Source organism: Meriones unguiculatus, chromosome 20 (genome assembly GCF_030254825.1).
Source record: "Meriones unguiculatus strain TT.TT164.6M chromosome 20, Bangor_MerUng_6.1, whole genome shotgun sequence".
NCBI lineage: Eukaryota > Metazoa > Chordata > Mammalia > Rodentia > Muridae > Meriones > Meriones unguiculatus.
This window is the reverse complement of record NC_083367.1, coordinates 5,855,801-5,867,074: the sequence shown is the minus strand read 5'-3', so window position 1 is coordinate 5,867,074 and position 11,274 is coordinate 5,855,801. Positions and strand designations below refer to the sequence as shown.

At 36.3% G+C, this 11,274-nt stretch overlaps 1 pseudogene; it reads right to left on the bottom strand.

Moving 5' to 3' along the window:
* Positions 1-9,087: 9,087 nt before the first annotated feature.
* Positions 9,088-10,316, bottom strand: LOC110539889 (cytochrome b-c1 complex subunit 2, mitochondrial-like; annotated as a pseudogene).
* Positions 10,317-11,274: the final 958 nt, after the last annotated feature.

Below are 11,274 nucleotides of genomic sequence, written 5' to 3'. Positions count from 1 at the left end.
TTCTTAACAAAGAACTTCACTCTCTCTTTTATGTAACAGGATAGAATGCATAACATGAGGAAAAAATGAGAAACAGTTTATAGAATTTTTTTCTAATTTTTCTTTTTCTTTTTTATTTTAATTACAGTTTATTCACTTTGTATTTCAGCTGTGGCCCCCTCCTTCATTCCTTCCAAATCTCACCCTCACTCCTTCATCTCCTCCCAAGCCCTTCTCCAAGTCCACTGAGAGGGAAGGTCCTCCTCCCTTTCCATCTGACCCTAGCTTATCAGGTCTCATTAGGAATGGCTGCACTGTCCTGCTCTGAGGCCTGGTAAAGCTGCTCCCCGCCAACCCAGAGGGAGGTGATCAAAGAGTCAGCCACTGAGTTCAAGTCAGAGACAGTTCCTGTTCCCTTACTACCTAACCCACTTGGATACTGAGCTGCCATGGGCTACATCTGCACAGGAGTTCTAGGTTATATCCATGAATTGTCCTTGGTTGGAGTATCAGTCTCAGAAAAGTCCCCTGTGCCCAGATTTTTTGGTTCTGTTGCTCTCCTTGTGGAGCTCTTGTCCCCTCCAAATCTTTCTATCTCTCCCTTCTTTTATAAGATTTCCTGCACTCTGCCCAAAGTTTGGTTATGAGTCTCAGCATCTGCTTTTCTACACTGCTGAGTACATTCTTTCAGAAGCCTTCCATGGTAGGCTTCTGTCCTATTTCCTGTTTTCTCCCTCTTCTGTTTCTCTACTGTTTGCCTTTCTGAGTAAGGATTGTTCATATTACCCAGGGTCCTCCTTCTTGCTTAGCTTCTTTAAGTGTACATATTTTAGTATAGAAATTTTTAGCAGAGTTTTATACTGGATAAAACTTTAATGTCTCCTAGTTTCTCAAAAGTACAAACACACACACACACACACACACACACACACACAGGCAATACTGAAACAGATGCTGTCAAGTAATATCTTTGGGGATTTATGAAGTTGGCCTCACCTAATTGCCTTGAGAAGAATTTGTAATATGTTTTTTAGGTTAAAGTCCATGGCTTCTGGGTCACAATGTGCCTTCCAGTTCCTGAGAGACCAACTAACTCCGTCATGCAGTGGAATATTCAGGTCAATTTCTGTTTATCTGTATGTTCCCTCAGAAGTCAAGGCAGCATGGAAGCTTGACTGACAATTGATCTTAGACATTAATCTTGTGTACACTGTAAAGTTTTGCAAACGTCACTTGTGACTAAGGATGTTGAAAATTTCTTTAAGTGTTTCACTGTCTTTCAATATTCCTCTATTGAGAATTCTGTTTAGCTCTGTACTTCATTTTTTAATTGGATTACTTGATTTGTTGCTGTTTAACTTCTTGAGTTCTTTATATATACTGGATATTATAAAAAACAAGGAAATCATGAAATTTGCAGGTAAATGGTGAGATCTGGAAAAGATCATCCTGAGTGAGCTGTCCCAAAAGCAGAAAGACACACACAGTATGTACTCACTCATATAGACATATAATATAGGATAAACCTACTAAAATCTGTACATCTAAAGAAACTAATCAAGAGAGAGGACCCTGACTAAAATGCTCAATCCCCATCCCGAAAGGCAAAGAGGAAGGACATCAGAAGAAGAGAAAACAGGAAACAAGATAGAAACCGTCCACGGAGTACCTCTGAAAGGCTCTGCTCTGGAGACTATCAAAGCAGATGCTGAAATTTATGGCCAACTGTTGGGCAGTGTGCATGGAATCTTATGTAAGAAGTGGGAAATAGTAAGATCTGGATAGGACAGGAACTCCACAAGGAGAGCAACAGAACCAGAAATTTGAACACAGGAGTCTTCCCAGAGACTCATACTCCAATGAAGTACCATGCATGGAGATAACCTAGAACCTCTGTAAGGGATATTTTAAAAATAATGTATTGCCATGAATTTTAATAGGAGTCATGGTAATAACGTATTACCATGACTTTTAACAGAAGCACTGAAGATAAGATGCCCAAAGTAAAGGAAGACATGCCTATACAATTATAAGGAATACACAGAAGAGCACATAGATAAAGTCTTTAGCTATAACAGTAAATGTACAGAAAAAAGAAAGGGTAAATATATCCATATTTTTGAGGAATGGCCTCCATTAGGCTAAGTTATATTACTGATATAGTGAATTAGGTTGTGGGATATAATTCATTTTCCTGTGTTATTTCACTTCTCTTCACTGCCACGGTCATAAGAATATTGTTTTCTTCCATCTTCTAAAACAACATTAATAGCAGTTCAAACTCTGTTGCCACTATTCCTTAGTCTCTTTCTATGTCTTGCCTACCTCCTTTTCTTGTTAAGCTATTTGCTCAGAGGGACCTGTAAGATTGCAAAATTCACTAGTTCATCCCCAACAAGTTTATTTTACTTCAGTCTTAGCTTAGAGGTCACAAATATGGTTATAGATATTAGAAGTCTAAAATGATCCCTACTGAGTGTAAGTCCAAAATGTTAGTTTGATCATATTCATTGAACGTAGAAATCCCTTTCCTTCTCTTTTAGCTCTATTTCTATGTAAGGCAACATATTAAAAGATGTCCAGGACTAAGATGTGGATATCATCGGATCACTCCCAACTTTATAACATATTATAATACTTAATATAGCCTCCAATAAACTGAGAGAGCCTATCTCAGAAATTCAGAATCTTTGGTCCAACAAGGTAGCTCATATGAGTTTCTACCAAGACTGACAACCTAAGTTAGATCACTGAAAACCACCATGTAATAGAAAACGACCAGTCCTCTAAACTGCCTTCTGACTCCCACGTATGTGTCATAACTTTCATGCTCTCTCTCAATGAATATATGTAAATAATACATATTATATTAATGCAATTTACAAACAAAAGAAACAATGAAACAAAAGGAATCATATGTTTGATATTTGTTTTACATCACTTCTTGGATGGAGAGCTTTTTCAGGACAGGGCCTTGAGTCTGTGAAGTACTGAACTATGCCACAAACACAAATGTTGACTGCTGAAAAGAAAAGTTATAAGAGAGGTAACATACAAAACATTGAATTTTGAAAGTAATTTTTTTCAGGAATTTTCTTCTGAAAATTAAGAGAGAATAGAAATGAGATAGCACAGAAGAACATGCTTAAGTCTAAGTGATTGCCAATATTTAAATTATTGATACATGTGTTTACTCATAATCATTTGCATTTAAGTGAAGAGGATGCATATGTTAACTTCTTTTTAGGACAATTCTCACCAAAATATCAGATCAATCATTTATATAAAAATAATAGGGGAATAATAAGATACAAACTATCTGATAGGAGAAATAGAAAAGGGAGCTTTTTAAGCAGAGGAATGGAGGTAATGTTGAAGAAGGAGTAAAGAGTAAAATAACAACATGAATGTTTGAAAATAACAGAAGAAAATCTCTTATTATATATTTACTTAAAATGTATGCAATTCTGTGTAAATATACATGTATGGCCTAATTAACATTTCTCATCAAAGACTGAAAATGCTCACTCTAAAAGCAAAACAAACAAACAAACAAACAAAAACCAACCAACCAACAACAACAAAAACCCACCTAATAAAAACCATACTACAAGAATCCCTATTTTGAGTTATTGGCAATGTCTATCCAAGAGACTCCCAAAATATGCACCTAATGATGTCAGAAGACACTATGTAAGCTTTCAAAGGAGGGAGGCAAAAAACAGTTCTACCAATCTATCATTCCTATGAACCACATCAAAGACTGATATGTACCTATGGGTACAGCAGTGGCACTGCAAACCATGAGAATAACCAACAGCTCTCTAATTGGATTTAAGAGAAACTCAACAAGAGGGAAACCATATCTGGTACTGAAAATTAGTTAACTACTCAGTGCTAGTGAAATTATTGTTGGGGAATCTACAACCACTATTTTACTTAAACAGCATGATCCCTAACAATAATCTATAAACCGTTGTCCTTATACCCAGAGATAATTGTAGTCTTCAGCTCTCTTCACTGAATCATCTTTGCAACAGACAGAGACCACTACAGATAACTACAACCAATCAAAATGTAGAGTTCTGGAGTCCTGTGTCAATGGATATTTCTTTGAAATCCTCCACATATAAAGCTCAGGAAGCATTTCAAAAGAGGAGGCAGCAAGATTGTAGGAGCCATAGGATCAGGGATTTTGTAGTGAAATTTTTCTCTTCTAGTCATGTCAGAACAGCTTCTGACTAGCAAAGTATCTATCACCAACATGATTCTCAATATCAGCTGACCAAAGACAATGTCAGTATGCAAGGCAAATGGTTAGGGAAGAACCTAAGAGGCCTCTGTAAAGCCTATGTAAAGAACAATAGGGAGCCATGGAACACTGGGAGTGGGAGAGGTGTTCTTCCCAAAGGAAAAGCACAACAATCAGTTGTCTAGTGCCGAATGGTCAGTCCTGAAAAGAAACATACTAACTGAGCATTAATATTTAGGAATACATATGCATAATACATATATAAATACATGCACATATATAAGTTTATAAATACATATATAACTATGAAAACAGGCTAAGAATTTGAAGGGGACTGGAGAAATTTATGTGGAAGAATTTAGAGGGAGGAAGCAAAGGGAGAAATAATATAGTTATACTCTCAAAAAGGAAAAAGTAAAACAATTCATTATAATAGGCACTATGTTGTATATTTTTAGAAATGAAATGCATCTGTTTGTAAGTAATACATGTATTATGAGTTATGAAGATGAACAATTTATAAATAAATACAGGGAAGAAATATGGTAATGGGAATTGCATGAAACTTTGGATATCAAGTTTATTAACCCTTATACTTCTATAATCCACCTGAACAAAAACATTTATGGTAGTTGTGGTTAGGTTTAATTCTCAACAACACTTAGAAACTTCTAAGAAGACAATCTTAATTAGGGCTTTTCTGTTTTTGTTGGTCTGTGCTTATGCCCAGTGGGAAATTGTATTGATTGTTAACTGATTTGGAAAGACCCACCCTACTGTGGGCAGAACCATTCCCTGGTCAGGAGTTTCTGAGCAATATAAGAATGAAGAAATTGAGCTGAACACAATCAGGTAACCAAGCAAAGTGATAATGCAAGAGGTTTTGCTCTCTTCTATTAAATGTGGATTTGATGTGATCTGCTTCAGGTTCCTGCTATGAGTTTTTCTGAATGGTGGATTATGGTCTAAATTTATGAACTCGAATAATATACTTTCTCCTGTTCTGACTTGATTGGTGTCAACTTGACACAAGCTAGAGTCATCTGCAAAGAGGAAACCTCAATTTAGAAAATGGCTCCATGAGATAAAGCTATAAGGTATTTTTTTCAGCTAGTGATCAGTGGGGGATGGCCCAGTGCATTGTGGGTGGTTTCATCCATGGGCTGGTGGTTCTGGTTTCTATAAGAGAGCAGGCTGGGAATGACAAGGATAGCAAACCAATAAGCAGCACTCCTCTATGGCCTCTGCTTCAGTTCCTGCCTCCACATTTTTGTCCTATTTGAGTTCTTGTCCTGACTTGCTGTGGTGATGAACAGCAATGTGGAACAGTAAGCTGAATAAACCCCTTTCTCCCCTGCTAGCTTTGTGGTCATGTTGTTTTTTTGTAGCAACTTGAAATAAGACAAAATCTGAACAATAGGCTGCTTGTTTAATTCACATGATATTCACATAGTAGCTGTAATACGAATAATACAAAGCATGATATAAATGTTTATTAGTATAATTTTGTACACTAGAGCATAAGATAGTGGCTTAATTTTCTTGGGTTTCAACAACAAAATGGCATGACTTAGATTATTTAAGCAACAAAATGTATTTTCAATAACTAACAAGACTGCTGTTGTATATCTGTAACCAGTTTCTGGTGAGAATGTCCTGGCATGCAGAAGACATCCTTTTTCTCTGGTTTATATAGAAAGACAAAAATAGGTATGGTGTTCTATAAAGGCTTCTTTTGTAAATGTGTGTGGATAGCAAAGGGATTTACTACAGAATATCATCATTAATATCTCAAGGATTTTACTCAGTCTTTGCCTTATTACTGAGTGAAAACTGATTCTAGCTTTGTTTTTAATGTATTTATACTTTTCTCTCATTATTGAATATCTTAATGTAATAAGCATGTTTTCAGAATCAATAAATAAGCTAATTTTCCTTTGTTGATATATCATTTGAGGAAAATGAGGGAAGAAAACAAAATGGAATAGGCTATACAAAAGTAAAAATAACTAGAATCACAGGGCTGGCAAAAGTGGTTAATAGTTTTTTTTATGAAAATTATGCTTTGAAATCATCTCAGCACTAATAAACCTCAGATGCAGATTTAAAATTTTTAAGATGTAGTTTCCAAATTAAATCTCACATCAAGTTTTGTTTTAAGAAATATGCATAAATTGATATCAGGCTATAAATACTTCAAATTTTAATTCTTAAAATTAACAACCCCAAAACATTTCTAAGTAGGACTACTTAGGCTAAAGCACTAAATTAGTAGGCAAGAAATAATGAGATTAAATTGTGGTTTGACCCACACAGACAAAGACAAATCCAGATTTACACACAGCAGATCAACTAAACAGTTGCATACCACAACTGGTACCCGACATTCTGCACATTTGCCTTTTGTACTACTCATCTCTATACTGGTCCCCAAATCTGATTTGTTTTGATTATGCTAGAAAATTGGAAATTAAAAGACACAATTTAAATAGCTAAGAAATTTTTCTTTATATCAACATCTAAGTATTTACCCCCCACACACGATATTTCATATAGCTATAGGTGTTTGGATTTACTGTTTCCTCATGTAATATTTCTATCTGCCTCTTAACTCTTCTTGGTCAGAATATTTAAGCATGTCACAGAGAATAAAACACATAAAAGACTGATATCTTGAGCAATAAGCATCCTAGAAAATGTGCATGTGTATAAAAATATTACAAATCTGAAGCACACTGATCAAATGCAGAAAAAATTCTCCTAAGTGCTAAAACAGTTGGAAGAGTTATCCAACCCCCAAGTCCTACTTTTAAGTTCCTTTGATAGAGGGTGGCACAAAGTCAAGAGAGAACTTAAAACAAGCTTCACATTAATATTTGAAAAAGGGCACCCACTGTGTTTGATGTGGTGCCCTTCATGCAAATCATGTAGTCCAAGAGAAATCCCGGTAGAAAAGATACTGCTTTCTTCTTAGCATGCCCCCATTTTTTTCTGATGGATAATAATGAACTTCTCACACTCCCTCTGCAACCCCCACCCCTCAAGCTACATAAAAATTAAGTTATTACTAGCTAGCTGAAGATTTTCTTGACAGTTACCAGGCTCTCTTTTTATTACTATTGATATTTTGTCCAGAAAAAAAGTGATAGTAACTCAATTTCTATATCAGAAAAGTTGTCTTAGCTTTGTTATTATGAGTATAATAATCTGTGAGATAATTTGTCCAAAATAAGACGTAGTTATATATTTTTTCCAAGCATGATGAATAGTAAAAAATATTATTTATGCATGGGAAGCCTGCAGAGCACCAGTTTAATGGAAGGGGGGGAATAATTAATAGAGAGCAATGCACAGGGAACACCCACACAACCAACTGTGGACTTGTCATAAAGCACTCTAAATTAGATATGAGTGAAAACAGCACCAAACTTCAGAGTTGGAGCTACTGCTGTGTTGAGAGCACCTTCTTGTTGGGTGTTATTTGGTTCCATTGACCATCTGCTCAGACTTAGGAGTCATCAAAACAAATGTGAAAGAAGTACTGACCTACCTTTCTTTAATAATAATGCTGGGTAGTTGTTTACAGTGGCACCATACCATCAAGTTCACCCAGAAAAATCCTGGTAACTTACCATGTATCTTTAAAATTAGGTGCATTTCTATTTTACCTTTTTACAAGCTTCAAGCTTACACAGTGAAATAATAACAACAACAAAAATACCTCATCTCCTTGCATGCCCTTCTCCAAGCCCACTCATAGGGGAGGTCCTCCTCCCCTTCCATCTGACCCTAGTCTATCAGGTCTCATCAGGACTGGTTGTATTGTCTTCCTCTGAGGCCTGGTAAGGCTGCTCCCCGCTGAGCAGGAGGTGATCAAAGAGCCAGCCACTGAGTTCATATCAGAGACAGTCCCTGTTCCCCTTACTAGGGAATCCACTTGGATACTGAGCTTTCATGGGCTACATCTGTGTATTTTCTTAAGAGCTTTCCAAATAGTTCAAATACTCATTTTAATTACTTCCACCTTAGGTTAAAGCAACTGCTCTTATAGCTCCCAGTCAGAACAGACATAATATAATTTGTCAAAATGATTATTAAAAGTTATTGTAATTTTATAGTCTTCTGACTATATATATATTTTAATAACCAAACATGTGTGTTTTAATAACTTATTTTATTTCATGTGTGTTGGTGTGAAGGTGTCAGAACCCTTGGAAATAGTGTTACAGACAGATGTGAGCTGCCATCTGTAGAATCCCAGCTCTAGATGCTGGGAAATAAACTCTGGTCCCTTGGAAGAGCAGTGCTCTTAACTCCTGAGCCATCTCTCCAGACATTATCTGTATTTAAAAAAAAATACAATAAAGAGTGTGGTGGTTTGAATAAGAATGTCCCCCATAGCCTTAAGTCTTTGAGTGCTTGTCCATAGGGAGTGGCACTATTAGGAGATGTACCCTTGTTAGAGCAGGTGTAGCCTTAGTCTTAATTATGGTTTCTCAAACTTTACTGTTCACATGGTTTCCAAAGCATGATAGCTGAAGAAGTATTAAAGGATGGACCTATCTGCATTGCCCACGTGGCACGCCTGGGTTGGCTACCCAGAGGCTATTTAAGCTGTGGGCTGGCTTTCCCCAGGGTCCGAGGATTGTTCAAGGTTCCTGAATAAACTGCATTGAAAAAAAAAAAAAAGATTCTCACAATCTTGGAATCTTGTTTTTTGTTTGTTTGTTTGTTTTTGTTTTTTGCTTTTAAGTTTTTTACTTCATTGAGAAAAGTGTTGAAAGTTAAATGAAGACTGGACTTTGATGTGTTTGCTGGTTTGGGCTGAGACTTGAAGATATGCATCTGTGTAACAACTAGTCAAGAAAAGATGTATGTCCCAAGTTTCCACTGGCTGCCATTGACTTCTTGCGAGAAAAAGACTTTTTGCATCCTTTATGTCATCAGCATCCTCCACCGAGTCAATTTGTTGAAGGACGGTGGATGGTGGCATATAAGAACCAGCAACTAAAACCTGTGATCTAGTTTCACTCAGGAAAACCTCTGAAGTCACCATGGACATTAGGTATCCAGGTTTCATTTTGTTCTTGGGAGCTTGGACATCTGCACTAGAAATGTAACTGCTTTTACTGGGTTGTAAGCAGCCTCAATAACATCACCAGCAGCTGCAGCCTGGGAGATAGTGTAGATTCCGAAGAGTTTAGAATCTGAATAACTGGCTTTAAATGTAGAAACATCAAAAGGCTGGTGACTTTAGCAACACTCTGGTTCAGGAGGCTAGTGGTGCTGTTGCCTCTTTTGACATGTGGTCCAGCACGAAGTAGATGCTGAAGGACACTAAATGCATTTGCTTCTGTTTTTCCAGTGGGAGCACTTTCTTCTATAGCAGCAACATGGACCAGGTTGTCTCCGTTTTGCTTTCTAATTTCACCTCCATGGTATTTGGCTTTTACACAAGCCAAACAAAGGCCACCGCTTATGCTGAGAAAATGTTCAGCAACAGGCTTTAGCACAAAATGGCTCATAGCATGTGCAACCAATGTCATTCTTCACTTGTGAAGTGGTTCTGAACAAATTAATGTAATTCCTCTGAGGTTACTTTCCCCATCCTATAGTCAGGACAATACAAGGGGTTAGCCAAGACATTCTTGTAGGCAACATCATGCAAGTTCTCAATGACATGAGTCTGTGAATTCTGAAAGGCAACAGCTTTGTCAATCTTGAGCTAAGACTGAAGCACAGCTACTTCCCAACAGCAAAATTCTGGGATCTTTTGTGTAGGTGAAAGATGCTAAAGCTGAGAGGTCAGGCTGGGCTTATGCATAGTAATGAGACTACATTATGTGGCTGCTTAAACTTACTCTTTAACTACTCTACACTCCCCTCCCACTAAATCTTCATATCTTTGTTCATATAAAAGTTAATGAAAATTCAAATTTGATTATTTCAGATATTATTTTTCCTCCCAATGGAACTATTTGCTCAATACTTCTGTTAGCAGGAAATAGTGTTGCACGCCTTCAGCATGTTTTATCCCAGCACCCAGGAGGCAGAGGCAGACAGATTTCTCTGCGGTTGAGGCCATCTTGGACTACAGAGCAAGTTCCAGGAGAGTCATAGATTTTATGTGTCTGTTTTACTTAAATTTAAAGATACATAATTTTAGAAATGTGTAATCTTTGAATTCTGATTTAGTTTTAATACTTGTGTAACAAAATAAGAAAGAATGAATTTCAGATAAGATACATACTTTCTTTTGTGTTATATATATCATGGCTTTGAGCGAAATCACTGCAATTTTATACACACCCAGTAACGGAGTTACCATGCCAATATTTGTTTCATCTTAGAACTTGTTTCTTTGCAGTACCACATTAGTAACAATTTTAAATTATGAGTCATAATGAAAGTGTTCATTTTTCAAGTAAAGAGCCTACATAATTTATTGTGTGATTTATTATTTGACTGTTATTTTATTTTTCTTATTTTAAAAATAACTTTAAAACAATTCTGTCAAAAAGTTATTGCCTGTCTAAGATGCTACCATAACACAATCTCTGAAAAGTACCTTACTGATACAAATTTAAAATTAAGATCACAGACGTAAAAGTGCCTAGTTGAATATTCTATTCATGTCATGCAAAGAAATACTACAATAAAGAGACAAAGCAACATCAATAACATTGAGTTTTCAGTTTGGAAAATTCCTGTACCAAGACTTTAGTTTCCTCTTGAGTAAAACTAACAATCAACTAGTAAAGAAAAATAAGTCTAAGGAAGTAAACAGACAATGTTGAAAATAATATATTTGTCAAAATATGCTTATCTTACATGATTACCATCACTTTGATACTTATTAAATAATGAATCCTCATCATCTCTTTAAATAAAACCATGAATTTCAATATGATGATCAGACAAGCCCTGCCTCTAACTAAACAACCAAACACAGCTTGTGCTTGGTGCCAGTAAGCTGTGTGGGGGAAAGACTAAGAAAACTGCCCCAAAGATCTGTGTCTCATAGGAAGTGTCGCTATTCCCAA